At 51.6% G+C, this 27,194-nt stretch overlaps 1 long non-coding RNA gene across 1 annotated transcript; it reads right to left on the bottom strand.

Moving 5' to 3' along the window:
* Nucleotides 1–21,600: 21,600 nt before the first annotated feature.
* LOC137167359 (uncharacterized) lies at nucleotides 21,601–26,510 on the bottom strand. Its single transcript, XR_010924101.1, has 2 exons — nucleotides 26,124–26,510; nucleotides 21,601–21,984 (listed from the first exon to the last, which is right to left on the bottom strand). It is a non-coding gene; the product is annotated as an uncharacterized lncRNA (long non-coding RNA).
* Nucleotides 26,511–27,194: the final 684 nt, after the last annotated feature.

The following is a 27,194-nucleotide window of genomic DNA, read 5'->3' as shown; positions in this document are numbered from 1 at the left end:
TGGCGGGACCTGTTACCATCTGCGGAGGGCGAGGACCCCAGGTGGGCCAGTCTGTACTCCACCTTGACTCCGCGGCCCACCAGGGACATCAGTTGGCGGCTCCTTCACGGGGCCATGAGCACGGGCGTGTACTTGGCGCGGTTCACCCCTCGTCCCGACGCCTGTCCCTACTGCGGCGTGAGGGAGACCCTGGCGCACGTCTACCTGGAGTGCGCCAGGCTGCAGCCCCTGTTCCGGCTCCTCCAGAACCTCTTGCTCAGGTTCTGGCTGCACTTCTCTCCGCACCTGTTCCTTTACGCGCACCTTATCCGTGGCCCCACAAAGTCGCAGGACCTCCTGATCAACCTCCTCCTAGCCCTGGCCAAACTGGCCATCTACAAGACCAGGGAGGGGAGGTTGGCCGGGGGGGCACTCAGCGACTGTGGGGCCTATTTCCGTTCCCTTGTGCGCTCACGGATCCGGGCAGAGTTCCTCAGGGCAGCGTCCGCCGGCTCCCTGGACGCCTTCCGGGAGCAGTGGGCGCTGTCTGGGGTTCTCTGAACGGTGTCCCTCTCCGGTTTCCTCCTTTTGACCCTGTGACCCCCACGCCCTTCCCTGTTTTTTCATTAGTTGCCCCCCGATGTTAGTTGTCTCCCGGGTCCAGTGACTCCTCTCCTTAGGCTGGGGGAGGGGCCTTTTGCAGTGGGCAGGCTTGCGCCCGCCCACTTCCCGGGTCACAAATAGGACCACTCTCCTGAAGCTGCCGTGGAGGAGACTGCTTGGTCGTGGAGCTCCTGGGGCCACTGCTGCTACTGCTACTGCTGCTGCTTGGGGGCCCTACCGGCTTGCTCCCCTCCCGGCTGGCCAGGGGGGAGCGGGTGAGTGGCCTCTTCACCGCCGCCACTGTTGCGGCCGTCACCGCCACTGCTGCTGCGGCCACCACCCACACCACCGGTGAGGAGGCCTTCCTGGGCTGGCTGCTGTTTGGGAGCCTGCTGCTGCTGCTGCTGCTGTGCCTGCGAGGAGTAGACTGCTTACCATCTCTGCAACCGTTGCTGCTGCTGGGGGAGCGCTCAGGAGGGGGCTGCTTTGTATCCTGGACTGAGTGACTGTGCCACCTCTGCTCTTGTGGTGGTAGGGCCAGGTACTATTGTCTCTGTGGGGAGTGGGGGGGGGCAGCGTGGAGCTCCCCCCTTGGTCCATCTGCTCCCCGCTCTGGCCCACCACCACCATCGTTGTTACCCCCTCCGCTACCCCCCAGCCACTGTTTGTTGCCCCTCCTCGCGCTCGGCTGAGCCGCTCGTCCCTTGGACTGCCTGGGACCTTTGCAGCAGCAGGGACTGGGTTTCTTTCCATCACCCGAGCCCACCTGGGCGCCTATGCTCCCCCGCCCTTGGCCCTCCTCCCCTTGTTGGATCGGAGGGCTCTCCTTGCTCTACCCTCTGGAGCACCTAGTGAAGTTTTGCCTGACCCTTGCTCTTGTCCTTCCCCGGCCCTGAGTGTTTGTTTTTTTTGCCCTGCCCAGCCCCGCCCTTCAGTAGTTTTTGTTTGTTCCTGCCCCGTTCCTTGGAGCCTCTTGCTCCTCCCCGCCCCGCCCTTGTTCTGTGCCTGCCCCTGCTCATCCCCATGCTCCTGTTGCCTTTCCTTGCGCTGACCTGCCCCCTCCCCCGCTCAGTGCGCCTGGGTGCTTCTAAGTGCCTGTGAGCCCCCAGGACCCCGGTTCCTATTTCTTTTGACCCCTATTCACTACACTCCCTGATGAGCTTTAACCCCCCCCCCCTTCCCAGTGCAGCCGGAGGAGCCGGCACCCCCCCACATTCCCGCCCCGTCCCTGCCCCCCCCCCTTTGCGGCGCCCTCCTCCCCAGCCTACAGCCTAGCGGGAAGGCGTGGTTGGCCGTTCTGCCCGTCCCCCTTCCCAGGTCACCCTCTCCCCTTGGTGTTTGCCCCTGGAACCCCGCCCTGCTCGCAGCCTGGCAGGGCGGGGCGGTCAGTCTGGACCCGCCCCCCTTCCTCCTCCCTTCCCCTTCCGGTTGCTTGCTCCCACGTGCCCCCCTTCGATGGATCAGATGGCCCCTGCGATGGCCCCAGTCCCCTCCCCACATGCCACTCCCCCGCCCGCCCCGATGGCCACCGCTGCAACCACCACTCCTTCTGCCACTGCTGCCCCTCCCGAGACATGGGCGGCAGCCGGCGCAGGGGGGACATCCACCGCTACTGCTTTACCTCCCTCGACCGGCAGGAAGGGCCAGGGCAGGAAGAAGGGCAAGGGCACTGCCCCCCGGGGGGCGGGCCCCCCTCCCTTCCGCGGCCCCGCCATCAGCCACGTCCCTCCCCTCCTCTGCCGTCCCCTCCACCAGCTCTGGGGGTGCTTCTGCTCCACGCCTCCCAGAGTGTACGCCCAGGTAGCTGCCACCCGTCCAGCCACCGCCTCGTCATCTGCCCCCGCTGCCTCCTCCAGTTCCATCTCCAGCTGCCGGGGCCCCTTCCCCACCCTGACCAGGAAGCACGGCGTCCGCTGCCTCCTGGTGCCCGCCTCGCCCCACGTCGAGACCTATGTGCGGGCGCTGGCGCGGGTGGTGGGGCCCTCGGCCATCGCGGCGGCCTCCAAGATGTACGGGAAGGTCGTCTTCTTCCTGGCATCGGAGGCCGCCGCCCAGGAGGCAGTCGAGAGGGGCCTGGCGGTGGGGGGCGTTTACGTCCCCCTCGAACTCCTGGAGGACCTGGGCATCCGGGTGGTCCTGACCTCCGTCCCGCCCTTCCTCCCCAACGCTGCCCTGCTCCCCTTCCTCTCCACCCTGGGGAAGCCCATCTCAGTCCTCAGCCCTCTCCCGCTGGGCTGCAAGGACCCTGCCCTCTGTCATGTTCTGTCCTTCTGCCGGCAGGTTCAGCTACAGGTGCTGCCAGCGGTGGCACATGACGGGGGGGCTCTCAAGGGGTCCTTCTTGGTGCCCCATCAGGGGGCCCATTACCGGGTGCATTACTCCTTGGGGGAGGCCCGGTGCTTCCTCTGCCGGGCGACGGGGCATGTCCGGAGGGATTGCCCCTTGGCCCGGCACGGAGGAGCACCTGGGTCGCCTGAGGCCCCGGTGGGCCCCGGTCCTGCCACCGCCAGCAGCCCTAGCCGCCCGGCTCCCATGGCCGCCCCTCCTCCTCTTTCTTCTACGTCCATCTCCGCTCGGGACGCGGGGGTGGCCCCCCGTCATGCCCGGGTGAGCGGCCGGACCCCGTCGCCCCCATAGTAAGCTCTGGGACGGGGTCCATGGAGGAGAGGGCGCCCGGGTTGGCTCTGGGCTTGGGAGAGAGCTTGCCCCAGGGGGAGGTCTCCCGGCCCCTCGCTGCCCTGTCCCCGCCCCTTCGACCCTTGATCTCCCCGCCCTTGCCGCCTGGCCCCGGCCCTGCGGGCCCGCCCTCCGTTAACACTCTGGAGGGCTGGGTGCTCATCGGGGAGAAGCGCGGCAAGCGGAAGAAGGCTCGGCACCTCCCCGCTCACTCGGATGGGGAGGAAGCCCCACGGAACTCCCGGAAGGGAGCTACCACCTCTGAGCCTTCGGCTGCACCCCCCGACAACGTCCCGCAGGTGGCGCCAGTCGAGGAGGCCATTGCAGCAGCACGAAGGAGTAGCTCCGCCCCATCTTGGAGGCCCCCTTCGCCCCCCTCCCTGCGGGAGTCGCGGAGGGAGATGCCTCATCCACCCTGTCCCTCTCTCCCCCTGTCGTCGTTCAGGCGGCATCCGGGGTGGCAGAGGGAGACTATGGCTCCATCTTTGCTGAGATCGAGTCCCTGGGTCTGACCCCGGTCACCCAGGGGGAGGACAACCCATTGCCACCGGGCCTCGATCTCGGCGGTCTTATGCCAGCCCTTCCCCTCCCTCCCTCTTCTCTTCCCCAGACAGCTGTTCCTGCCCTTGAGCTGCCACCACCCGATGCCCCCGTTTGCCCGGCTGTGGCCGGCCTTCCATCAGCGGCCGCCGGGCCTCTGGAGGCAACGGCCAGGGCCGAGCAGCCGGGCCCCGGGGCATCTGAGGCAGGGCAGCTGTCTCTCACCTCTCCTGGGGGCCCTAACCTCAGCCGCCCCCTGTCTCTCGCGGGGGCCGCGGGAGCCGAGCTCATCCTGGCGCCCGGGCCAAGTGTCGCCGAGGGCCCCCCTCTTGATCCTACGCCCCTGACCCCTGCGTTGGGTACGGAGGAGTCATCTCCTGGCGGGGCTGCCCCTGGGTCCCCTGATCCTCACCCCGCCCCCGCCTCTGTCCCTGATCCCGGCCCTGATCCTGCCCCCGGCCCTGACTCTATTCCCGCCTCTGATTCCGTTCCTGTCCCTTCCCTGCCCAGTTCCCAGATTGTTACCGCCTCTGGGGTTGTGCCATTCCCCCTGCCACCTGCCGACTCCCAGGAGGCGGTATTTGAGTTTTCCCTTCCATCTGGGGCTGCTGTCTTCCCTCTGCCGCCGCTCCTTGTGCCGGGGGTCGAGTTGGGCAGCACGGCGCCCGTGCCATCGGCGCCGCGTCAGGGCTCCGCCCCTTGTCTGCCTGTCTCTGTTGGCCACGGGGCCGCTGCGGGGCCCTGGCCAGAGGACGGTCCGGGGTCTTCTACCCCGACCCCCGAGGCGCTGCAGGATGAGCTGCAGACCTTCCTGGCCGACTGTCGTGGGGCCAGGAATAGGGTGCAGCTCGCCCTGCAGCGCTGGGGAGATTTCCATCTTGTCCTCCAGGCCGTGAGGGCTCTTCTGAAGGAGGGGAAAGGGACCGGGCGGCAGGACGCTGCCTCCTACCGACGGGCCCTCAGTTTCCGTGATTCCCTTCTGGCCTTTGGGGTCGGTCACGGACTGCTGCGGGGCGTGACGGGGGCTGCCAGCGTTCCTGCCAGTGAGGATCCTCCCCAGCCCTCCTCATGGCCCCAACAGTCTTCGCCACTCTGAAGGCCAGGGGCTGTAGGATGGGTCTCCGCAGGACCCAAGTACTCTCCTTCCTGCGGGAGGGGGGGTACTCGGTAGTGTTCCTGCAGGAGACCCATACGGATCCAGCCGCCGAGGCTGTTTGGCGGCTGGAGTGGGGGGACAGGGTGTTCTTTAGTCATCTCTCCGCCCACGTCGGCGGAGTGGCCACCCTGTTCTCCCCCGACCTACAGCCCGAGGTGCTGGGGGTTGCCGAGGTCGTGCCGGGTCGCCTGCTGCACCTCCGGGTCCGTATGGAGGGGCTGGCGTTGAACCTGGTCAACGCCTATGCCCCGACATCGGGCTCGGAGAGGGCGCGTTTCTATCAGCGGGCGTCCGCCTTCCTCGGCACCTTGGATCCTCACGAGTGCCTGGTCCTGGGCGGGGACTTCAATGCCACCCTCGAGGAACGGGACCGCTCGGGGACCGAGCAGAGCCCGGCCGCCGCGGACGTCCTCCGGGAGATTATAGATCGTCACTCCCTGGTGGACGTCTGGCGCGACCACCACCCAGACGACGTTGTCACCTTTACCTTTGTCCGGGTGGGGGAAGACCGGTCGCGCCACTCCCGGTTGGACCGCATTTATATTTCTCGTCTCCACCTTTCACGGGCCCACTCCTCCAGCGTACGGCCGGCCCCCTTCTCGGATCACCATTTGGTGTCCGTGACGGCCTCTCTCACCGCGGAGAGGCCAGGGCCGGCCTACTGGCACTTCAACAACAGCCTGCTGGAGGATGTGGGCTTCGTGGCGTCCTTCCGGGAGTTCTGGCTGGCCTGGCGGGAGCGGAGGCGCGCCTTTCCCTCGGCGCGGCGCTGGTGGGACGTGGGGAAGGTGCGCGCCCGGCTCTTCTGCCGTGACTACACTCGGGGGGCCAGCCGGCGGAGGGATGCGGGGATAGAGCAGCTGGAGCGGGAGGTTTTAGAGCTGGAGAGGCATCTGACCGCTAGCCCCTGTGATTCGTCCCTCTGCGGAGCGTGCCGGGAGAAGCGGGAGGAGCTCCGGGCCCTCGAAGACCTCCAGGCTCGGGGCGCCTTTGTTCGATCCCGCATCCGTCTCCTTCGGGAGATGGACCGCGGCTCCCGCTTCTTCTATGCCTTGGAGAAACGGAGGGGGGCCCGGAAGCACGTCATCTGCCTTTTGGCGGCCAACGGCGCCCCCCTCACGGATCCGGTGGAGATGCGTGGCAGGGCCAGGGCCTTCTACGCTGACCTTTTCTCCCCGGATCCTCTGGACTGAACTCCCCACGGTCGGCACGGGCGACCGGGACCGGCTGGAGTTACCTCTCACTCTGGCCGAGTTCTCGGCGGCCCTCCGCCTCATGCCCACTAATAAATCTCCGGGCATGGATGTGCTGACCGTGGAGTTCTACCGCGCGTTCTGGGACGTCCTCGGCCCGGACCTCGCCATCGTCTGGACCGAGTCCGAAGACGGCGGAGTGCTCCCCCTTTCGTGAAGGCGGGCCGTGCTCGCCTTGCTGCCTAAGAAGGGGGACCTCCGTGACCTTCGGAATTGGTGTCCCGTCTCGCTCCTCAGCACGGACTATAAGATCATAGCCAAGGCCATCTCGCTGCGGCTGGGGTCCGTGCTGCAGGACGTGATCCATCCCAACCAGACCTATACCATCCCGGGCCGGACCATCTCGACAACTTGTACCTGGTCCGGGATCTCTTGGAGCTCGGGTGTAGGGACGGTCTGTTGTTCACCCTCCTGTCCCTGGACCAGGAGAAGGCGTTCGACCGGATGGACCACGGGTATCTCCTGGGCACCCTGCGGGCGTTCGGCTTTGGGCCCCGCTTTGTGGGCTTTCTCCGGGTGCTGTATGCCTCCGCGGAGTGTTTGGTCAAGCTCAACTGGACCCTGACCGAACCGGTCAGCTTCGGGCGTGGGGTGCGTCAAGGCTGTCCGCTGTCGGGCCAGCTGTACGCTCTGGCCATCGAGCCCTTCCTCTGTCTCCTCCGCCGGAGGTTGACGGGGTTGGTGCTCCGTGAGCCAGAGCTGAGGTTGGTCTTGTCAGCGTACGCCGACGACGTGCTCCTCGCGGTCCAGGACCCGGGCGACCTGGTGCGGTTGGAGGCTTGCCTGGCTGTCTACTCGGCAGCCTCCTCCGCCCGGGTCAACTGGGTCAAGAGCTCTGGCCTGATGGTAGGGGCCGGGTGGCGGGCGAGCTCCCTCCCACCCGCGCTTCAAGCCATCCGGTGGAGCGCGGGTCCGCTGCTCTATCTGGGCGTTTACCTTTCCGCCACCCATCCCTCCCCGGCGGAGAACTGGCACGATTTGGAGGGCAGGGTGTCTGAGCGGCTGCGGAGATGGACAGGACTGCTCCGGTGCCTCTCCCTCCGGGGGCGGGCGCTGGTGCTCAACCAGCTGGTCCTGTCCATGCTCTGGCACCGCCTCAACACCCTGGTCCTGACCCCGAGCTTCCTGGCCTACCTCCAGAAGACAGTTCTGGAGTTCTTTTGGCCAGGACTGCACTGGGTCTCTGCAGGGATCCTGAGTCTTCCCCTGGAGGAAGTGGGGCAGGACCTGTGCTGCATCCGCAGCCAGGTCCATACCTTCCGCCTCCAGGCCCTGCAGAGACTCCTTTATGGTGCAGGTAGTCCGGCGTGGAGCCACTTGGCGCACGCCTTCCTCCGCCGCCTCCGAGGGCTCCGATACGACCGGCAGCTCTTTTTTTTCCATCCGAGAGGTCTTCCGCGAGACCTATCCGAGCTGCCGGTCTTCTACCAGGACCTCCTCCGGACCTGGAGGCTGGTCTCTGCCTCCAGGCCCCCTTTGGTCCCCGAGGGGGAGGATCTCCTCGCGGAGCCCCTGCTACGCAACCCACATCTCGGTGTGCAGGTGGCGGAGACCCCCTCGGTGCGATGGAGGTTGGTCCTGGCGGGAGTCACCAAGATCAGAGACCTCCTGGACTACGACCGGGGGGACTGGGTGGATCCCCAGGCGCTGGCTCGGCGCATGGGGCTCCCCACCCTTCGCACCCCCCGGCGCGTACTCCAGGAGGTGAAGGCAGCCCTGCTCCCTGCTGCTCGGGTCTCCCTCGAGCGGGTCCTGCGAGAGGGTGGTCCCCGCCCCCCCCCCCACTCCTAGCCCTCCGGTGCTTTCCATCGGGCCCCGTCCCCGTGAGCCCCCCCGGCCTTCCTCCGCCTATGCCCCGAGCCGGCTGCACGAGTTGCAGCCGGTTCTTTTTCAAACCGCGCCGAGGGACCATCTTTACACGCTCGTGCTCCACACCATTCACTTCCTCGCCCTCGTGTCCCACCCTGACACCAAGTGGCGGGACCTGTTACCATCTGCGGAGGGCGAGGACCCCCGGTGGGCCAGTCTGTACTTCACCTTGACTCCGCGGCCCACTGGGGACACCAGTTGGCGGCTCCTTCACGGGGCCGTGAGCACGGGCGTGTACTTGGCGCGGTTTACCCCTCGTCCCGACGCCTGTCCCTACTGCGGCGTGAGGGAGACCCTGGCGCATGTCTACCTCGAGTGCGCCAGGCTGCAGCCCTTGTTCCGGCTCCTCCAGAACCTCTTGTTGAGGTTCTGGCTGCACTTCTCTCTGCACCTGTTCCTTTACGCGCACCCTATCCGTGGCCCCACAAAGTCGCAGGACCTCCTGGTCAACCTCCTCCTAGCCCTGGCCAAACTGGCCATCTACAAGACCAGGGAGGGGAGGTTGGCCGGGGGGGCACTCAGCGACTGTGGGGCCTATTTCCGTTCCCTCGTGCGCTCACGGATCCGGGCAGAGTTCCTCAGGGCAGCGTCCGCCGGCTCCCTGGATGCCTTCCGGGAGCAGTGGGCGCTGTCCGGGGTTCTCTGCTCAGTGTCCCCCTCTGGTTTCCTCCTTTTGACCCTGTGACCCCCACGCCCCTCCCTGTTTTTTCATTAGTTGCCCCCCGAGGTTAGTTGTCTCCCGGGTCCAGTGACTCCTCCCCTTAGGCTGGGGGAGGGGACTTTTGCAGTGGGCAGGCTTGCGCCCGCCCGCTTCCTTGGTCGCAAATAGGACCACTCTCTTGCTGTCCTCTGCCCTCGCCATCTCACAGAAGGCAAACATTTAAATGGAAGATTTGGGGTATCCCTCCCCTTAGATTGTAAAATATCAGATACAGTTTCCTTCCTGCATTTTAACATTTTTAAACAAACATTTTGAGGGGGGGCCTGCACACCAAAGGGGAGTGAGAGGGGGGACTATCTGCTATTTGTGTGGAATTCAAGAATGATTTGTTGTGACCTCAAGATTTTATCACAAGTCTTGTTAGCCCTGTTGTGCAATCACCATTTTGTTTCAGAGATGTTGTTGTTTTGCATCCACGGTGCTTTTGCGCACATTTTGAAAAATGCGGGAGAACCACTAGGTCACCAGACCTATGTTTTGCCTGACAACAAGGACTGCATAAATAGGCTGGGAGTGCCAGCACTCCTCAGGGCTGTCCATCCTAGAGACAGAAATGTAGCTGTCCATCTGAGTGACAGTTGTGTCCGGATCGTTGAGAAGATTTCAGATGAAGAGCCTGCCTGTTCCAGTCCCTACATTCCAGGGTTCCAGCGTGCGTTTCTGTTTGTGTCCAGTGGAGATTTTGTTGGTGTTCCTGACCTACCTGGTGCTCCTGTTTTCCTTACCTGTTGTCTTGAAGTCATCTGATTGGTAATGTATTTATTTTCTGTGTGCTTCGTATTATCCCAGGGGATCATTTGGGCCTAGGCTTTAAGCCTCCCTTTGTAAACCACTGAGCATATACTTTCGTTTGTCCTCCCCAATAAATGTTACGTTTTTTTTTTTTTTTTTTTTTTTTTTTTTTACATTTGACTGTGTAATTGGGTATTAAGAGGGATTGCACCTGATGATAGATGCAAGTGGGGGAACGGACCTGAGGGTTAAGGGGTCCTTAGTGCATTGTTAATTAAGATCTAGACTTACAGCAGGTGAATTCCAGCTGGAGAGTGTGTCCAGTACTGCCGTTAAGTTTGGTTTAGATTTGCAGCAGGTAAACTCCAGCTGGAAGAGAGTGTCCAGTAGTGCTGTTAATTTTTTATGACTCTAAAGCTCCTGTTGGAGAGGGTGTCCAGTAAGTGCTGCTGAGCACTTTTAAAGTTATATTCAATGTAAGTCAGACATCTGATCAATTTAACTGTAAGGTTTCCCCGAACATTTTGGGGTCTATCTTCGAAATAGAAAAGTTAGAGAAAAAAGTAGAATGGCTGACCGCTCAGACTGTGAGCCAGGTCACCCAAATTAATGGGCTACAATTGAAAACACAAGAGCTAGTTGGTCTTATAGACCGAAGGAACAAGGAAATTAGAATCCTTTCGGTTAGGGAAGATGAGGTGCAGGCAGCTGTTTGTCAGCTCATTTCAGAAATCTTAGAAGCCCCAGAAGGACATGTGAGCCAATCTGCCCATCAAGAGAAGATTCTACACCTCTGAGAGAAGCTGAAGCAGTCTCAGCAGAGAGTTGCAGCAGCAATGAGGAAACACACCATTGAATAATATCTCAGACACGGATTCAGATGATAGCCATGAATCTGATGACCACTTTGAAGAAAGCCAAAGAAAGAGAAGGAGTCATCCATCGTTTCCCCAAGTAGGTGAAGAACCACTCGAGGCTAGCCAGGATGGGATCACAGTTGTTAACTACGGGTCAACAAGACAGGCCGAGACAAATGGAGATCCAGAACTACACTCCCGAGCAGGCCAGGCAATGGGATAGACCCTGGGTCCCCTGATGAGAGATGCCATTCTTGACTGGCTAGCAAGAGTCAATGAAGTCCTGGCCATCAGCAAGAAACACATCTTGTCACTTGTGAGAGAATGTATGGGCAGGGAGGACAACAGTTCCCTATGTCTAAATACTCAGGTAGCAAACATTGGAGACATCATTAAACTGTTTTAAGTCCATTTACAAGTTTTACTTTCCAACGACGAATCTCATCAGGAGATCCTATATGGAAAAACAGACACCCAATGAGTGGCCAGAGAGATTTCTGTAGCTCAAGAAGCTGCTATATTGCATGGCTAGCACTTATTCTTGTGAAGGTCCACACGTCAGGGAAGCAGCTATGCAAGGACTTCTGCCAACCTTAAAGGTGGCCATGGGGCCAATAGATGCAAGGACACTCATCTTGAACGACTTGGAGGACGGAATCAGAGGAGTGTATAAGCTCCAACAGGAAGCTTTTCCATGCAATCCACAGAAGAAAAAGGAAGCGCCTGCTAACATTTGAAACGCGAGATCAGATCCATGGTCTCAAAACTGAAGAATTATTACAGAGGCCCGCAAAATACAAAAATAGAGATGAAGGTAGAAATAGTCTCATGTACACACATCACTCACTCATCAATTCACACACTAATCTCTTAACATTCAACTAAAACTTATGGCTGAAAGACCTTTAAGTTGCTGATAAGAATACTGTGGGAGACCGTATCAAAAGCTTTGGTAAAGTCAAGGTATATCACAATCACCACTTTCCCCACATCCAGATAGCCAGTCATCTCATCATAGAAGGCAATCAGGTTGGTCAGACATGACTTACACTTTGTGAATCCTTGCTGACTGTTCCTGATCACCTTCCTCTCTTCTATGTGCCTCAGAATGGATTCCTTGAGGACCTGCTCCACCATTTTTCCAGGAACTGAGGTGTGGCTGATCGGTCTATAATTCCCGGGTTCTTCCTTCATCCCTTTTTTGAAGATGGGCACTGTATTTGACTTTTTCCAATCATCTGAGACCTCCCCCATTTGCCACAAGTTTTCAAAGATAATTGCCAATGGCTCTGCAATCGCATCAGCCAACTCCTGCACCCTTGAATGCATTGCATCCAGCTCCTTGAACTTGTGTATGTCCAGCCTTTCTAATATTTCTGACCTGTTCTTTCTGCACTGAGGGCTGCTCACCTCCTCCCCATTCTGTGCTACCCAGTGCAGTAGTCTGGGAGTTGACCTTGTCTGTGAAGACAGAGGCAAAAAAAGCATTTAGTATTTCAGCTTTGTCCACATCCTCTGTCATTAGGTTGCCTCCTCCATTCTGTAAGGGGCCCACACTTTCCCTGACCACTGGCTTGTTGCCAACACACCTATAGGAACCTCTCTTGTTACCCTTCATGTCCCTTGCTAGCTGCAACTTCAATTCTGCTTTGGCCTTCCTGATTTCACTCCTGCATGCTCGAGCAGTATTTTTATACTCCTCCCGAATCATCTGTCCAAGCTTCCACTTCTTGTAAGCTTCCTTTTTTGTGTTTTAGCTCACCAAAAACTTCTTTGTTAAGCCAAGCTGTTCGCCTGCCATATTTGCTATTCTTTCTGCACATTGAGATGGTTTGTTCTTGCGCTTTCAATAAGGTTTCTTTAAAATACAGCAGCTCTCTTGGACTTTTTTCCCCTCTCATATTAGCCACCCAAAGGATTCTGCCCACCAGCTCCCTGAGGAAGTCAAAGTCTGCTTTTCTGAAGTCCAGGGTCCATATCCTGCTGTCCTCTTTTCTTCCTTTTGTCAGGATCCTGAACTCAACCATTTCATGGTCACTACTGCCCAGGTTACCACCCACTTCTACTTCTCCTACCAATTCTTCCCTGTTTGTGAGCAGCAGGTCAAGAGGAGCATGACCCCTGGGCATATTGTTATGATGAGAAACATCTAGTATATTCATAAAAAGGTTAAAAATTAATTGGTTGGTGAGAGGACATACATAGAGACATTGCCAGAAAATGGGATTATGGTCAACAATAAACACAGGACTCGGAGCATTACGTGTGGGGGGAAATTGGGCAACTAAGCATTTGATGAGCTAGAATTGGAATTATAACAAGAGATTAATGAATTGATGGTGCAGCAAGTCACAAATGGCTGGGGATGGGAATCACAGATGGATAGGAAAAGTAGCAAAAGTGAATCTGCAGATTTCTAAGTGGGGGGGACAATTGGTAAAGTTGGCAGGAGATAGTCTGAGAAGTTTAATGTGGGGAGAAGTATTTGTAGGGATGCAAAATGCTCCATTAATGATGTTATTGAATGTTATGAGAGATGCATAATTGGGATGATGGCCATCAGTTTTAAACCATGGAACTTGCCCATGCCTATCAATGCTTGCAAAAATATACCTGTCCCCAGGAAAAACAACATCCTTGACCTATGCAGCTGGCACGTGCATAATAGTCACTGTAGTACTCTGGGAGTGAAATGCTACCAAGGTAGTCCCCATGAGGCTGATGGGAGTGCCAGAAAAGAGAGGGATTTGATGAGAACTCTTGGGAGATTGATGGGGAGAATGGACAAAGAGAGAAAAAATTTAAAACAACCATCAGTTGTAATGTGTATATATAAATAAGGTAGTAAACCCACCCTGTAGTGTAGCAGATAACCCAGACCCAACCTCCCTAGGCCCATTATAATGGGATGTTTGAAACACTAATTGATGCAAAATGCATGTGTGAAGGAAGGTGCAGGGCATTAATTAGCACTGCGAGCAGTGGGACAAATGGATCAATGGCACATTCCATTTTGATATCTGGCCCTATCAAGAAATATGTCACCATATATTCTATGCTTTTCCCAGGATGCCAGGGCACGGAGATCCCAAATGAAAAAGAAAAGGGGTGGAATGTTGGGAGAATGTGATACATACAAGGTGAAAGACTTAAATAATAATTTTGCTTTTGGCCCTGCTTTTAACCCAAACCCTTGGGGTGCCACAGATTCCAGGCGGTCCATTGGGCTTCAGTAATATTGATGTCAGTTAGCCCCCTCCCAAGCTCTGTGCTGGGCACAGCAGCCTTGAGCTCTGCACTGGCCAGAATGGAGGCGCAGCGCCTCCTGAGCTCCATGCTGGACGCAGCAGCCTCGAGTTCCACTCTGACCGGAGTGGAGGAGCAATCCCCCCTCCCAGACCCGCACTGGCCGGGCACCCACCTGGAGAGGAGCAGTCTCGCACTGGTGGGGGCCTGGAGCAGCCCCAGCCAACCTGCCAGAGCCCACCTCCATTACCCTCAGTCCATGAGCGATGAGAAGAGGCTGGGCCACATGGGACATGTGGTGGCAGCTGTGCCAGGGAAGGCTTAGCTTCTTACTCAGATAAAAGTAATTTATTATTTATTATGTAATTTAGTGTTATCATATGTGTTAACAGAGGCTATATGTGTTTATGGCTAGTGAGGGGCAGGGTGGTGGTGCGTGCTTTACCTAATGTTAACTAGTGGGGTTCTCACTCAAAAAGGTTGAAAACCTCTAGACTAGAGGGTGTGGTACTCGGTGTGTTGGTAGATGCTGTCACCGGTATTTATCAGTGTAGGCTGCGTGCGTGTGTCCCTGTGTAGATGCTGTCCCAGCTCTGGCCAGGGAACTGAGACGGCTCTCATGATCGAATGAGTCGACACGACCACAGATTAGCTGAGTAACGAAGGCGCCCAAGCGAGGTTTATTGCGTGCGGCACAATGAGAAATGACTTACAGAGTATCTCTGGGTCAGTTTCATATTGGCGGCGTTACAATGGTCTCGGCCCAACGGCGGGACTTTCCGTTATCCCCTAGACCGGACACCGGTATTCCCTCTGACATCCTCTTTTATACACTGTTACATACACTTTCGATCTGCACCCTTTCACGTAGGTAGTTGTCACCCTCCTGACGTAGTCTAATACCACCTTTTTCCGTTGATTGGCTGATTTGGGCACCGCCACTCCATGTATCATTTCTACCCATCAAAGTGTCATTTCAGAGAGTTAGTATCTTGGTACCTCTTATACCCACTACATATTTTAGTCATATTTTGGCAGTCTTACAACCTTGCAGAATCAGCACTTTCCTATACCAGTCTCAGTTAACTTGAGTGACCCCTTATACTTCTGTTCACTCGGCTTTTTCCATTTAGGCCTTAGCCTGTTTTACAGGCCTTAAGCTCTCACTTCTTACTACAGAGGACAAATAAGAAAGAATGTGAGTGAAAGCACAAGGTTATACTATCCCCAACCAGAGTAAACGTTTTTGCCTCTCTGTAATGGGAAAAGATAAGGGGACAGATCCAAGTAAAAGTTGCTGTAGTAACCCAGCAGGTGGGAGAGGGAGAAAAGCACTGACATTACGGGAAGATGACCAGATGTAACCTCACTCTCTAGTTCATCCCATGAGGTATAAAGGAGGTGGTGTAAAAGACCCCAGCCCTCAGAGCCTCCAAAACGGAACATGACCAATATTATAAAGGGTAGCACCAGGAGGGAGGCGCCTATAGGTATAATTAAGCCTACCAAGAAAATGGAGGAGGAAGAGGGGGCTCCGTCGATGTATGGGGTCACAGTTAGGGGCAGAAAGGGAGTTCCACTGACATACAAAACTATGGCTGGCGGAGGAGGGAGTTACGTGGGCACATAGAACTACAATTATGGGAAAGGAAGCCCAACTGATGCAAAGGGCTTTGAATTTATACTTGCCTGTTTTGACCCCAATAAACCCATTGCCATTGCCTGCAGACTGGACTCTGGACTGTTACTTTCTGGTGAGCTGTGTCTGGGAACCAAAAGGGAAGGGGCAGGGGAAAGCCCTAACATTTACCTTTCCCCCATTTTTTGTGTCACCTGCACTCGTTATCAGTGATGACGTTATATTTTACTCTAGCTTACTGATAAACATGTTAAATAGCCTAGGTCAAGAACCAATCCCTGTGAAACCCCCAGAAGCACACCCATTCAATAAGGATTCCCCATTTATAATTACTTTTTGAGACCTATCAGTGTCTGCTAGATTAATTTTATATTGCTCTAGGTTTTTTTAATCAAAATGTCATATGGTACCATGACTTATGAGGAGAGGCTGAGGGAACTAGGCTTTAGTCTGCAGAAGAGAAGAATGAGGAGGGATTTGATAGCAGCCTTTAAAGGGGGTTCCGGGTAGGATGGAGCAATGGTCTCAAGTTGCAGTGGGAGAGGTCTAGGTTGCATATTAGGAAAAAATGTTTTCACTAGGAGAGTGGTGAAGCACTGGCGTGGGTTACCTAGGGAGGTGGTGGAATCTCCATCTTTAGAAGTTTTTAAGATGCAGCTTGACAAAGCCTTGGCTGGGATGATTTAGCTGAGATTAGTCCTGCTTTGAGCAGGGGGTTGGACTAAATGACCTCCTGAGGTCCCTTCCAACTCTAATCTTCTATGATTCTTTAAAAGCCATAGCTCAGATGCCACTTACCTGCTCTAGATACCCTAAACTTATATGATTCTATGAAGATAGGCATCCCTCCACCTAACTTGTCTGTGGCTCCCAATCCAGTAAGCCGCCTTAGCTTTCACTACCAGATTGGACCCCAATAGACTAGCTCACATAAACAGCCAGGAGGTTAAGGTACTCACGTGTGATGTGGGAGACCTCCAGTTCAAGTTCTCCTTCCACCTGAATGTGAGAAGGATGTTGAACAGGGATATGCCAACTCTCAGGTAGTGTCCTTTCCATGGGGCTATGGAATATTCTGATGTGGGGCTCCCTCAGTCTCGTCTGTTGAAACTGTTCCCTCAAAGAACACAAGGTGGTCCTCTTGCTCTCCCTCACCCCTTGGCATTTTGCAAAAACCGTATGGGCGCCTAACCTCTAGAGAGGATTGGCAGCTGAGAATCCTAATCAAAGGGAGGCACCTTCTTTAGGCCCTGAACTCCTTAGAAGGGGTGAGGTTTAGCACACACATTGGCTAGCTTAGGCAGGGAAATGCCTTGTATATTGGCTTTTGTGAATCCCAATCTGAGGTATCCATCTTTCCCCATTTGTTGTATAGAGAGCCTACGCACTGAACCTAGGCCTTGTGAATCCCAGTGATTTTCTAGGTGCCTAAAAGTTAGGTGTAGCAAGGCTGAGCATCACCATACGTAAATTCCTTGCTAAATCTAGCCCCTAGTGTTTTTCATTGCCATAACTGGTTGGGTATGTGCTGCTTCTGTCAGCACATCAGCAGTCTCAGCAGCATTGTGGATATCTTCACAAATCATCCTTGGTTTTGTTTATCTTCTCCTTTTATACAACTAACCCCAGAGATTACAAGATCTTGAGCCAGATAGAATAGTTTTTACTTTAGGTTGTTAGCCATTTCCTTTTGGAAATCTAACATCCTCTTCCAGGAACTGTTTGTCATTGTTTTTGTAGTATTTCTTTTGACTAGTTTCCTTCTTTGAAACTACTTCATGGTTAATTTTCTTTAACTCAGAAAACATGATAGATGTTGATACAGAGGGCTTGTCTACACTTACCTCCGAGATTCGGTGGCAGTCAACCAGAGTTACGGAAGCTACGCAAAAAACTTTCGTAACTCCCGTCGACTTCTCTGCTTCTCTTCTGCGCGCTGTCTTCTCTGCACTGCACCGACGGGAACCGCGTTCCCGTCGACGTAGCGCTACGCCACTTGGTCTTAATACGTCGATTTCTGGATCAACTGAGCGAGTCTTCATTGACCGCTCAGTCAATCCAGAGAAATCGATCTGACGGCGGCGATTTTGCTACCGTCAGTATAGCTGTAGCCTAAGGTGGGATTCACAAAGGTGTTTAGGCACCTAACTTCCCAATTAAATGAATGGAAGTTAGGAGCCCAAATACTTTTTTGAATCCCACCAAGATACTTAGGTGCCTAATTCCCATCTTTCACCTGGGTGAATTCCCACCCTCAGATTTTTGTCCATCTTTGTTTATCCTAATAAAGCAAGGATTCAAACAATGCTTATTCATTATGTGCTGATTAAGTATACCTTAATTCATTAGGTTCTACTTAAGTAGTCAATAATTGAGTATATGCCAATTAAGTAAACACTAGTTATGTTAACATCAACCTATTTGGTGCTAATTAAGCAAATAACTTGATGTCTACTAACCGGTTGCCTATTAAGTAAATGCCACTGTAGATCATTAATGGTACGTTAAGTTAGTTATGTTTAATTCATAATTAGATATCTATTAACTGATGCTGATTGAACAGTAAGTGGCTGCCATTTAGACAAATAATTCAGAATCCGCTAAATAGACTAAGTATATGCTAATTATATAGATGCCAGTTAAGTGGCCCACAAATCTAGGCTAGATGAAATCTAGATGAAGTAGGGGATAATTAAAAAGATGTTGATCAAGTAGGCAATAATTAAGTCAGTGCCAAATAAATCAGTGCTAGTTAAGTAGATAGTCATTAAGTAGGCCTTTATTTTAGTGGCCCATTTGATGATTTCTCATTAATTACATTTTGAGATATATCACTTGCCAGTTTTTAATGCATATATGTGCTACTTTTTAATCCCAATATTATGTGGTATTAACACAGATTTATGTAAGATATTTGAATTATGTCAACATCGTTACCTCCATCCAAAATCTAGTTTCCATAAAGTCATGTTACCGGACATGAATTATGTTATCCTCCTTTAATTCTTTGAGAGAGTCCCATATCAGCTGTTCCATTATTTTGACTGGGACTGAAATTAAACCAACAGCCCTAGGTCTCCCTGCTTAGTCTTTTTAAATATTGGCACAACATTAGAGAGATAAGGTTGGTGAAGTAATATCTTGTATTAGCCCAACTTCTGTTGGTGAGACAGACAAGTCTTCAAGCCACACAGAGCTCTTCTTCATGTCTGGGAAAGGTACTCCCAGTGTCACAGCAAAATGCAAGGTTAAATAGATTGTTTAGCATTAGTAGTTAGCACATATAAGGGACCATTCAAGGCAGAGTGGCCAATTAACGCCTCTGCAGTCATAAGACAAAAAGAGGGTTTGTACTTTTTGCAGATGGTTTTCATAAGCCTTAAATCCAGTGTCTCTGTTCAATCTATGATTTTAGTGTCTAGCAGTGTAATGAATTTAAGTTTCCACGCTCATCTTCTGAAAGTGTTGTGCGGGTTTCTGTTGAGGATGAGGACTGATAGGTCAGACACAGAGCGATCACTTTGTGAAAAGTGTTCACACACGTGATAGGGTGTTTGTCTTTTCTCTTTTTCCTGTGAGTTCATTTGAGCATGTACTGATTGTCTGGTTTCATGCACATGATTATCACTGGGGCATTTAATGCACTAGATGAGGTCCACCACATGTTGTGATAGGCATGTATAGGAACCATGGATTTTTGAAAGGTGTGTTTAGGGGAGAATTGATCATTGTAGCAGTGGAGATATGTCTGCAGGTTTTGTAGCTTTTATTCTCACAGGTGCTGGTGCTGCTTTCAGATGGTGTGTCCTGGTCTAGGAGGAATCATAGAATATTAGAGTTGGAAGGGACCTCAGGAGGTCATCTAGTCCAACCCCCTGCTCAAAGCAGGACTAACCTCAGCTATATCATCCCAACCAGGGCTTTGTCAAGCCTCAGCTTAAAAACCTCTAAAGATGGAGATTCCACCACCTCCCTAGGTAACCTATTCCAGTGCTTCACCACCCTCCTAGTAAAAAACTTTTTCCTAATGTCCAACCTAGACCTCCCGCCCTGCAACTTGAGACCGTTGCTCCTTGTTCTGTCATCTGCCACCACCGAGAACAGCCTAGCTCCATCCTCCCTGGAAGCCCCTTTCAGGTAGTTAAAGGCCGCTATCAAATCCCCCCTCACTCTTCTCTTTTGCAGACTAAACAAGCCCAGTTCCCTCAGCCTCTCCTCATAAGTCCTGTGCTCCAGCCCCCTAATCATTTTTGTTGCCCTCCGCTGCACTCTCTCCAACTTGTCCACATCCTTTTTGTAGTGGGGGGCCCAAAACTGGACACAATATTCTAAATGCGGCCTCACCAATGCCGAATAGAGGGGAATAATCACTTCCCATGACCTGCTGGCAATGCCCCTCCTAATGCAGCCCAATATGCCATTAGCCTTCTTGACAACCAGGGCACACTGCTGACTCATATCCAGCTTTTTATCCACCGTTACCCCCAGGTCCCTTTCTGCAGAGCTGCTGCCCAGTTCGTTGGTCCCCAGTCTATAGCTGTGCATGGGATTCTTCCTTCCTAAGTGGAGGACTCTGCACTTATCTTTGTTGAACCTCATTAGATTTCTTTTGGCCCAATCCTCCAGTTTGTTTAGGAGCTTGCTTCTGATGATGAGCTTGGAGAGGTTGTGTGAACACCAGAAGTGGGGATTCTAGAAAGATTTCTTTCAGGCTAGGATCCCCATTGAGGAAAGGCTGTAGTTGTTTCCTAAAACCTGTCTGGGTTACAGTTTGGGATAGTAGGTGACAACTAGGGGTGTGCAGTCATAGTGGGTTTTATTTCTGCATTGAAACAAGTTTTTTTTCAGGGTATTTGGGTGGTCCATTCCATGACTTTACTGTAGTTCCATGTCTTGATTTCAGTCAGGCTTTTAATACGGTCTTACATGATCTTCCCATAAACAAACCAAGGAAATATAACCTAGATGGAGCTATTATAAGGTGGGTGCCTAACTGGTTGGAAAATCACTCTCAGAGAGTAATTATTGGTAGTTTGCAGTCAAGCTAGACAGGTATATCAAGGGGGTCCCAACGAGCTTGGTCCAGGCCTGGGCCTGTTCACTATCTTCATAAATGATTTAGATAATGGCATAGAGGGTACTCTGATAAAGACCCTGTCTCCACTTACCGCCGAGATTCACCGGCAGTCGATGGGAGTTACGCAATGTACGCAAAAAACTTGCGTAACTCCCATCGACTTCTCTGCTTCTCTTCTGTGCGCCATCTTCACTGCACTGTGTCGACGGGAACCGCGTTCCTGTCGATGCAGTGCTATGCCACTTGTGAAGATGGGCTTAGTACGTCAATTTCTGGATCGACTGAGCAGGTCTTCAGTGACTGCTCAGTCGATCCAGAGAAATTGATCTGACGGCAGCAACTTTGCCACCATCAGTGTAGCCGTAGCCAAAGTTTGTGGATGATACCACCATGGAAGGGGTTGCAAGTGCTTTGGAGAATAGTATTAAAATTCAAAATGATCTGGACAAACTGGAGAAATGGTAAATATGATGAAATACAATAAAGACACATACAAAGTATTCTACTTAGGACAGAACAATCAGTTGCACACATACAATATGGGAAATGACTGCTTAGGAAGCAGTACTTCAGAAAGGTAGCTGGGGGTTATAGTGGATCACAAGCTAAATATAAGTCAACAGTGTAACACTCTTGGGAAAAAATGAACATCATTTTTGGTTGTATCAGCAGCAATGTTGTAAGTAAGACATGAAAAGTAGTACTTCTGTTCCATTGTGCATTGATTAGGCCTCAACTGGAGTATTGTGTCCAGTTCTGGGCACCATATTTCAGGAAAGATGTGGACAAATTGGAGAAAGTCCAGAGAAGAGCAACAAAAATTATTAAAGATCCAGAAAACATGACCTACAAGGAAAGATTTAAAAAACTGGGTTTATTTAGGCTGAAGAAGAGAAGATTAAGAGGGACCATGATAACAGTTTTCAAGTACGTTAAAGGTTACAAGGAGGAGGGTGAAAAATTGTTCTCCTTAGCATCAGAAAATATGACAAGACGCAATGGTCTTAAATTGCAAAAGGGAGGTTTAGGTTGGACACTAGGAAAAACCTCCTAACTGTCAGGTTATTAAGTACTGGAACAAAATGCCTATGGACGATGTGGAATCTCTGTCATTGGAGGTTTTTAAGAACAGGTTAAACAAACATGTCAGAAATGGTCTAATCATACCTAGTCCTCACCAAAGGACCAGATGCTGATCTGTAGGTCAATATGAGTCTCAGGTCTTACCCAATAATCACACAGATGTCAATACTTTAATAAGTAAAACTAAAGGTTTTAATAATAAAAGGAAAAAGAAAAAAGAGTTGCAAAAGGTTAAGAGATCAATATACATACAATTATGTGTAAAGTCCTTAGGTCAGTTTGGTAGATGGTGAGACTGCTGATTTGTAAAAGTCTTTCTGGAGGCAATATAGAAAGTTATAGTCCAATAGGCAGTTCAGGTGTAGAGTCAGTTCAAGCCTTTCCATGCATTTTCCAGGTTATTCCAAATAATTATATGCAAAAGCTCCATCTTACAACTTATACTTTCCCTGTTCAAAGTTTAAGCAGTCTAGAGATGACAGGATCAGCCCCAGGTCTTCCCTTTATAGCTCCTTAGCGAGCTGGCAAGCCTCTTGTTACAGCAGGACCTCCCCTAAGGAAGAACAGACAGTGCAGATTGTTGCTTTGAAGCTAATCTTCAATTTCTTATGCATACACAGGTAAACTAGTTGCATTCCTTCACATAAGGCAATTAGAGAACAATCCATTACAGCATAAGTAATTAAGATGAAGACAATCTAGATAATATTATTAGTTTCCAGGTGTATCTTACATCTTTGAGCTTAAGTTTAACTGGATACAGTCACAAACATCATTAAAACACTTAAGCCATGAAAGGGAATTAGCATCTACAATGTAACAAGGCACAGGTAAACACAGACAAATACACTCAGCATCTATCCTTAATTTCTCTTACTACAAATAAATGGTTTAATGATTTCTGGTCTACTATATCTCTTTGAAATTCACATACAAGTATTTCAATTCCTCTTGTTCAGTTGTTAAGGGTCATACCCAAGTTAGCTGTCCTGTCACTGTCACAGTGTATGAAGCTGTTCTTTCCTTTTTTTGGATAGGTGGACCCCATCTCTTCCCAGCAGACCACCTTCCTGGAGCAGCATCCCATGGTCAAGGAAGCTGAAGCCCTCCCATTAACACCATCTGCACAACCCTGCATTCATCTCTCTTTGGGGATCTGTAATTGATCCCTACAAAATTTATGCATTTTAAGACTAGAAGGGACCACGATAAATATATTCTAATTAAGAAGAATAGGTTAAGTGGTGTCTGTGTAATTACACCTTCTATAAATAGGTCCAGATTCACAAAGAAACTTAGTAATACTCAGAGTCATGAAACCTATGCCTAACTTTTAGGCACCAAGAAAATCACTGGGATTCACAAAGCTTGAGGGTAGGCTCTCTGTACAATGAGTTAGGCATCTAAGAATGGAATTTATAAAATCCAGCACATTAACCAGCTGCCAGATGGCAAGTTAAATGGTGTGTGCTAAGTCCCGCCTGTCTCTTGACGATAGGTACTTAAGTTTGGGGTGCAGGGTCATGCCTCTGCTTGTCATTTTCAGCTGCAAATCCTCTCGGTGTTAGGTGCCTATAATGTTTTAGCAAGAAGCGGGGGTGGAGGACATCCCTCATAACTTGTAGCCCAGTGATTAGGGTACTCATATGAGATTCATGGATTCCAAGGCCATCTAGTCTGCCTGCCTGTATAACACAAGCCATAGAACTTCCCCAAAATAAATTCCTAGAGTGTATTTTTTAGAAATGCACACTTGAAAGGTGACTGATTCTAGTTCAAATCCCTTCTCTGGTGCACGTGGGACTTGACCCAGGAGTCTCCCACATTCCAGGTGAGTCTCCTAATTACTGGGCTAAAAAATATGAGAGGGGTCCTCTTCCTCTGCCATTTTGTGTAAGCTTGCCTGTAGGGACCTGATCTGGGAGGCAAGGTCTGAGAATGCTTACTGGATTGGGCCCTGCAGCAAATTAGGTGGAGGGATGCCTATCTTCCCCCAGTTCATGCATAGGCTTAGGCCTCTGGATATCTGGCATGGGGCAGCAGTGCACAGACAGAAACATAGGAGTCTAGGGAACTTTCACTACAAAAAAAAAATCAGGTGTCAGGCAAGTTTAGGCACTTACATGGTGCAAGGGTCTGATTCTGGGATTTAGATTCTTAAAGTGTCAATTAGGCACCTATGTCCTTTTATGAATCTAACCCCTAGAATTGTTGCCTATTTAATTATTTTGTTAATGGTTGTTTACCTATGAGGGAAGATTGAAAAAAAATGGGTTTGTTTAGCCTGGAGAAGAGAAGTCTGACGGGGGGACATAACAGGTTCCAAGTACATAAAAGGTTGTTACACGGAGGAAGGAGAAAAATTGTTCTCCTTAACCTCTGAGGATAGGACAAGAAGCAGTGGGCTTAAATTGCAGCAAGAGAGGTTTAGGCTGGACATTAGGAAAAACTTAACTTTCAGGGTAGTTAAGCACTGGAATAAGTTGTCGAGGGTGGTTGTGTAACCTCCATTATTGGAGATCTTTAAGAATAGGTTAGGGATGGTCTAGTTATACTTAGTCCTGCTTTGCGTGCAGAGGAATGGGCTAGATGACCTCTCAAGGCCCCTTCCAATCTTACAATTCTATGACTCTATACTCCATGTGGTCTGCCTATTTGGAGCTCATTTAAGGAGGTACCAATTCCGAATCAGTAGCTGACATTTAAATAGATAACATTTAAGAAGGTGTTAATTAAGTTGGTGCCAGTTACTTCTTAGCCAGTTGGTTGGCACCTGCTGAAAATGCAGACGGATACGTAAGTGCCAAATACCTAGGGCCTGATCCCATAGACATTCTCCAAGGCTGCCTGATGCCACACAAAACCACTGAGGGTAGGGGAGGTGGAGGAAGTGCTCCTTTCTAACCTTTAGCTCAGTGGCCAGGATACTTACCTGGTATGTGGGGGAAACCACCAGTTCAAGTGTCTCTGCCTACTGAGACAAAGGAATTTGAACAGGGATCTGAAACCTCTCAGGAGAGTGATGGTCTTGTTGGCCCAATTAATATTCGATTATTCAGTTATTTAAAGTGGAACAACTTCAATGGGAGAAATTGAGGGAGACCTGAATCGGAATATCCCATAATCTAGTTGTCAGAGCACACACCAGATTGGGACCCACACATAAGTTAAGCAGAGGAGTCCCTATCTTCCTGGTTCATGGATCATAAGTAGAGATCTTTATGCAGCCTGGACTTAGGCATCCTTCTCCGTTAGAAGGGTGGGGCTTAGAGCACACCTCTCTCATCGGAATCTCCCGTGGGCTGGGTTACATAGCTCCCCATCTTTTGTGGATTGCATTCTAATGTGTCTCTCCAAGGAAGACAGACAATACTTGTTGGAGATTGAGTACTCAGAGGAATTGAAAGAACATTCTGCAAGGGACAGATGGACAACAGGACAATGTACTGCCTTCCCGCAGCCAAGATATGAGACATCACTCTAAGGTTGGATAGTTTTCTTAAATTTACAAATCGGTGGTAATTCATATGGGCATTAATGACACTGTCACAGGATATCTTACAGCTAGTGGAATACTTCAGGGAACTCAGAAGCATACTGAAGAAGTAGCATGTTCAAGCAATGTTCTATGAGATCCTGCCTGTCCCATGAACAAAGGAAGACAGAAGGCAGAAGATTCTGGAAGTGAATTACTGGCTAAGTAAGTGTGGAGGGTTTTGGTTTTGCAGCACATTGGTCCACCATCTATAGGAAGAGGGGGCTCTATAGTTGGCCTCTACCTCAGTGGAAGAGGCATGTGTCTCCTTGAGATCAGGCTGGCTCGAGTAGTCAGGATAGGATTAAACTAATAGCAAAACAGGAGGGTAAAAAGGGGGAAGCTATGAGGACTTAGGACAAAATCGAGATGTTGAGAACAAAATTAATCAAGAAACCAAAGGACATGAAGAGAAGAAATGATGTTACTGCCACTACACTAATGCTAGGAGCCACAGTAACAAAGAGGAATTAGAATTGCTCATTTATGAGCATAAATCTGATCTAACTGGTATTACTTAATCCTCAGGGGATGATTTGCACAATTGCCATGTTAAAATCAATGGTTATAATCTATTTAGCAAAGTACGAGTGGGGAAAATGAGGAGGTAAGTGGCACTCTCTATAAAAATATGTACCTATCTGTAGGGGGGAAAACTGTCATCATGGGGAACTTCAACATATGTCACGTCAACTGGAGATGTCATGCTGCCAGAACTAAAATATCCTTGACATTTCTAAACATTATAGAAGACAGTTTCCCAACTCAAGCCTTGTCCTAACAAATAAAGAGGGAACCAATCACAGAATTAAAAGTTAATATGCGCTTAGGTACAAGTGATCATGAAATCGATCCTATTTATAATGTGCAAGCAGAATAAAATCCAGACTGGTAATATATATAGTTGGTGTTTCAATAGGGCCAATTTCACAAAGCTGAAAACAATTATGAGCCAAATAAGCTGGGAGGAAGAATGTAATTTAAAAAATTTGAAGGATAATTGGGACTCACTTAGTATCTTACTGAAGGCATAAACAACCACAATCTCACAACTGAGAAAGAAGGCTGTGCCAGTTAAAAAGCCTATCAGGTTTAGAGGAAAAGTGAAGGCAGTTATCAAATAAATATTGTGGTATAGCAACCCCCCTTGGTCTCACCTATTGGCAGCAGTCTCCTTTGGCAGTGGGGACTGAGGTAACTTGGCCCCCCCGGTCAAATCTTTTGTCTTTTCCCCTCGGAACCTCTCAGGTGGAGCATTTGGTGCAGGCCTTATTTCAGGCCTGTGGAGTGTCCTTCAACCCCACAAGGGAGGGGCGGGTAGTTCCAGTCCATGTATATGATCCAGGGCCAAGGGAGGTACCTTGCTGTGGCTCCTTCTCAGGGCTGTAGAGGTGGTGGTGGTAAAGCCCTGGAAGATTGGAGGAACACCAGTCCTTCCTGCAGGCTGGGGCCCAGGGTCTTTCCTTCTCTGCGTTTCTGGCTGCAGAGAAGCACTGTTTGCTAGTCCGGGGGTATCTCTCCTACAGCTGCTGACAGCTCCTTCTCCTTTGTTCCCCCCACCCTTTAGGGAAGGCAGCGTTTAAGTACACCTGGAATAGCCCTTAATTGGGTCCAGGTGTCTCTAATTGATCTGCAACAACCTCTCCTCTGCCTGCAGGGAAAAGGGCCTTTAGCATTCCAGGTCTCACAAACCCGCCCTGGTCTACCCTTTTGGAAGGCGGTGACTTCTGCTTCTGCTTCAAGGCCTTGCTGTTACCAGTGCTTGGGGGCCCTGCCGGCCTGCTTGCCTTCCTCCTGGCCAGGAGGGAGAGGGTGAGTGAGTGGCCCCTCCACCACATCTGCTGCTACTACCACCACGACCTGCAGAAGGGCCTTTCCTGGCCAGCTGCTTCTTCCCACTGCTCCTGCTGGGAGCACCCCTTCCCTGTCACTGCCCCCCCCAGGTCCACTGCTTGGGGGCACCCTGCCCTTCCCCTTCTCTGCCCCCCCTTCCCCGTAGCTGCCTCCTGTGGAGGAGAGGGAGCCAGGGCTGCCACTGTCGGGCATCAGAGGGGGCTCGCCCCAGGGGGAGGCCTCTCTTTTCCTCATTGCCTCTCCCCCAAGCCCCGACCCCTGTGCTCTTGCCCCCTGGTCCTGCCCCCACTGCCCGGCCCTCTGCCTCAGAGGGCTGGGTGCTTATGCAGGGCAAGCACAGCAAGCGCAAGACCAGTGCCCAGCTCCCGCTCGTC

The sequence above is a fragment of the Emydura macquarii genome, unplaced genomic scaffold, assembly GCF_026122565.2.
Source record: "Emydura macquarii macquarii isolate MOO-44397 ecotype Brisbane River unplaced genomic scaffold, CSIRO-AGI_Emac_v2 contig_320, whole genome shotgun sequence".
Taxonomy (NCBI): domain Eukaryota; kingdom Metazoa; phylum Chordata; order Testudines; family Chelidae; genus Emydura; species Emydura macquarii.
The sequence above is the reverse complement of the archived record's forward strand: the minus strand, read 5'-3'. Positions and strand labels throughout refer to the sequence as shown.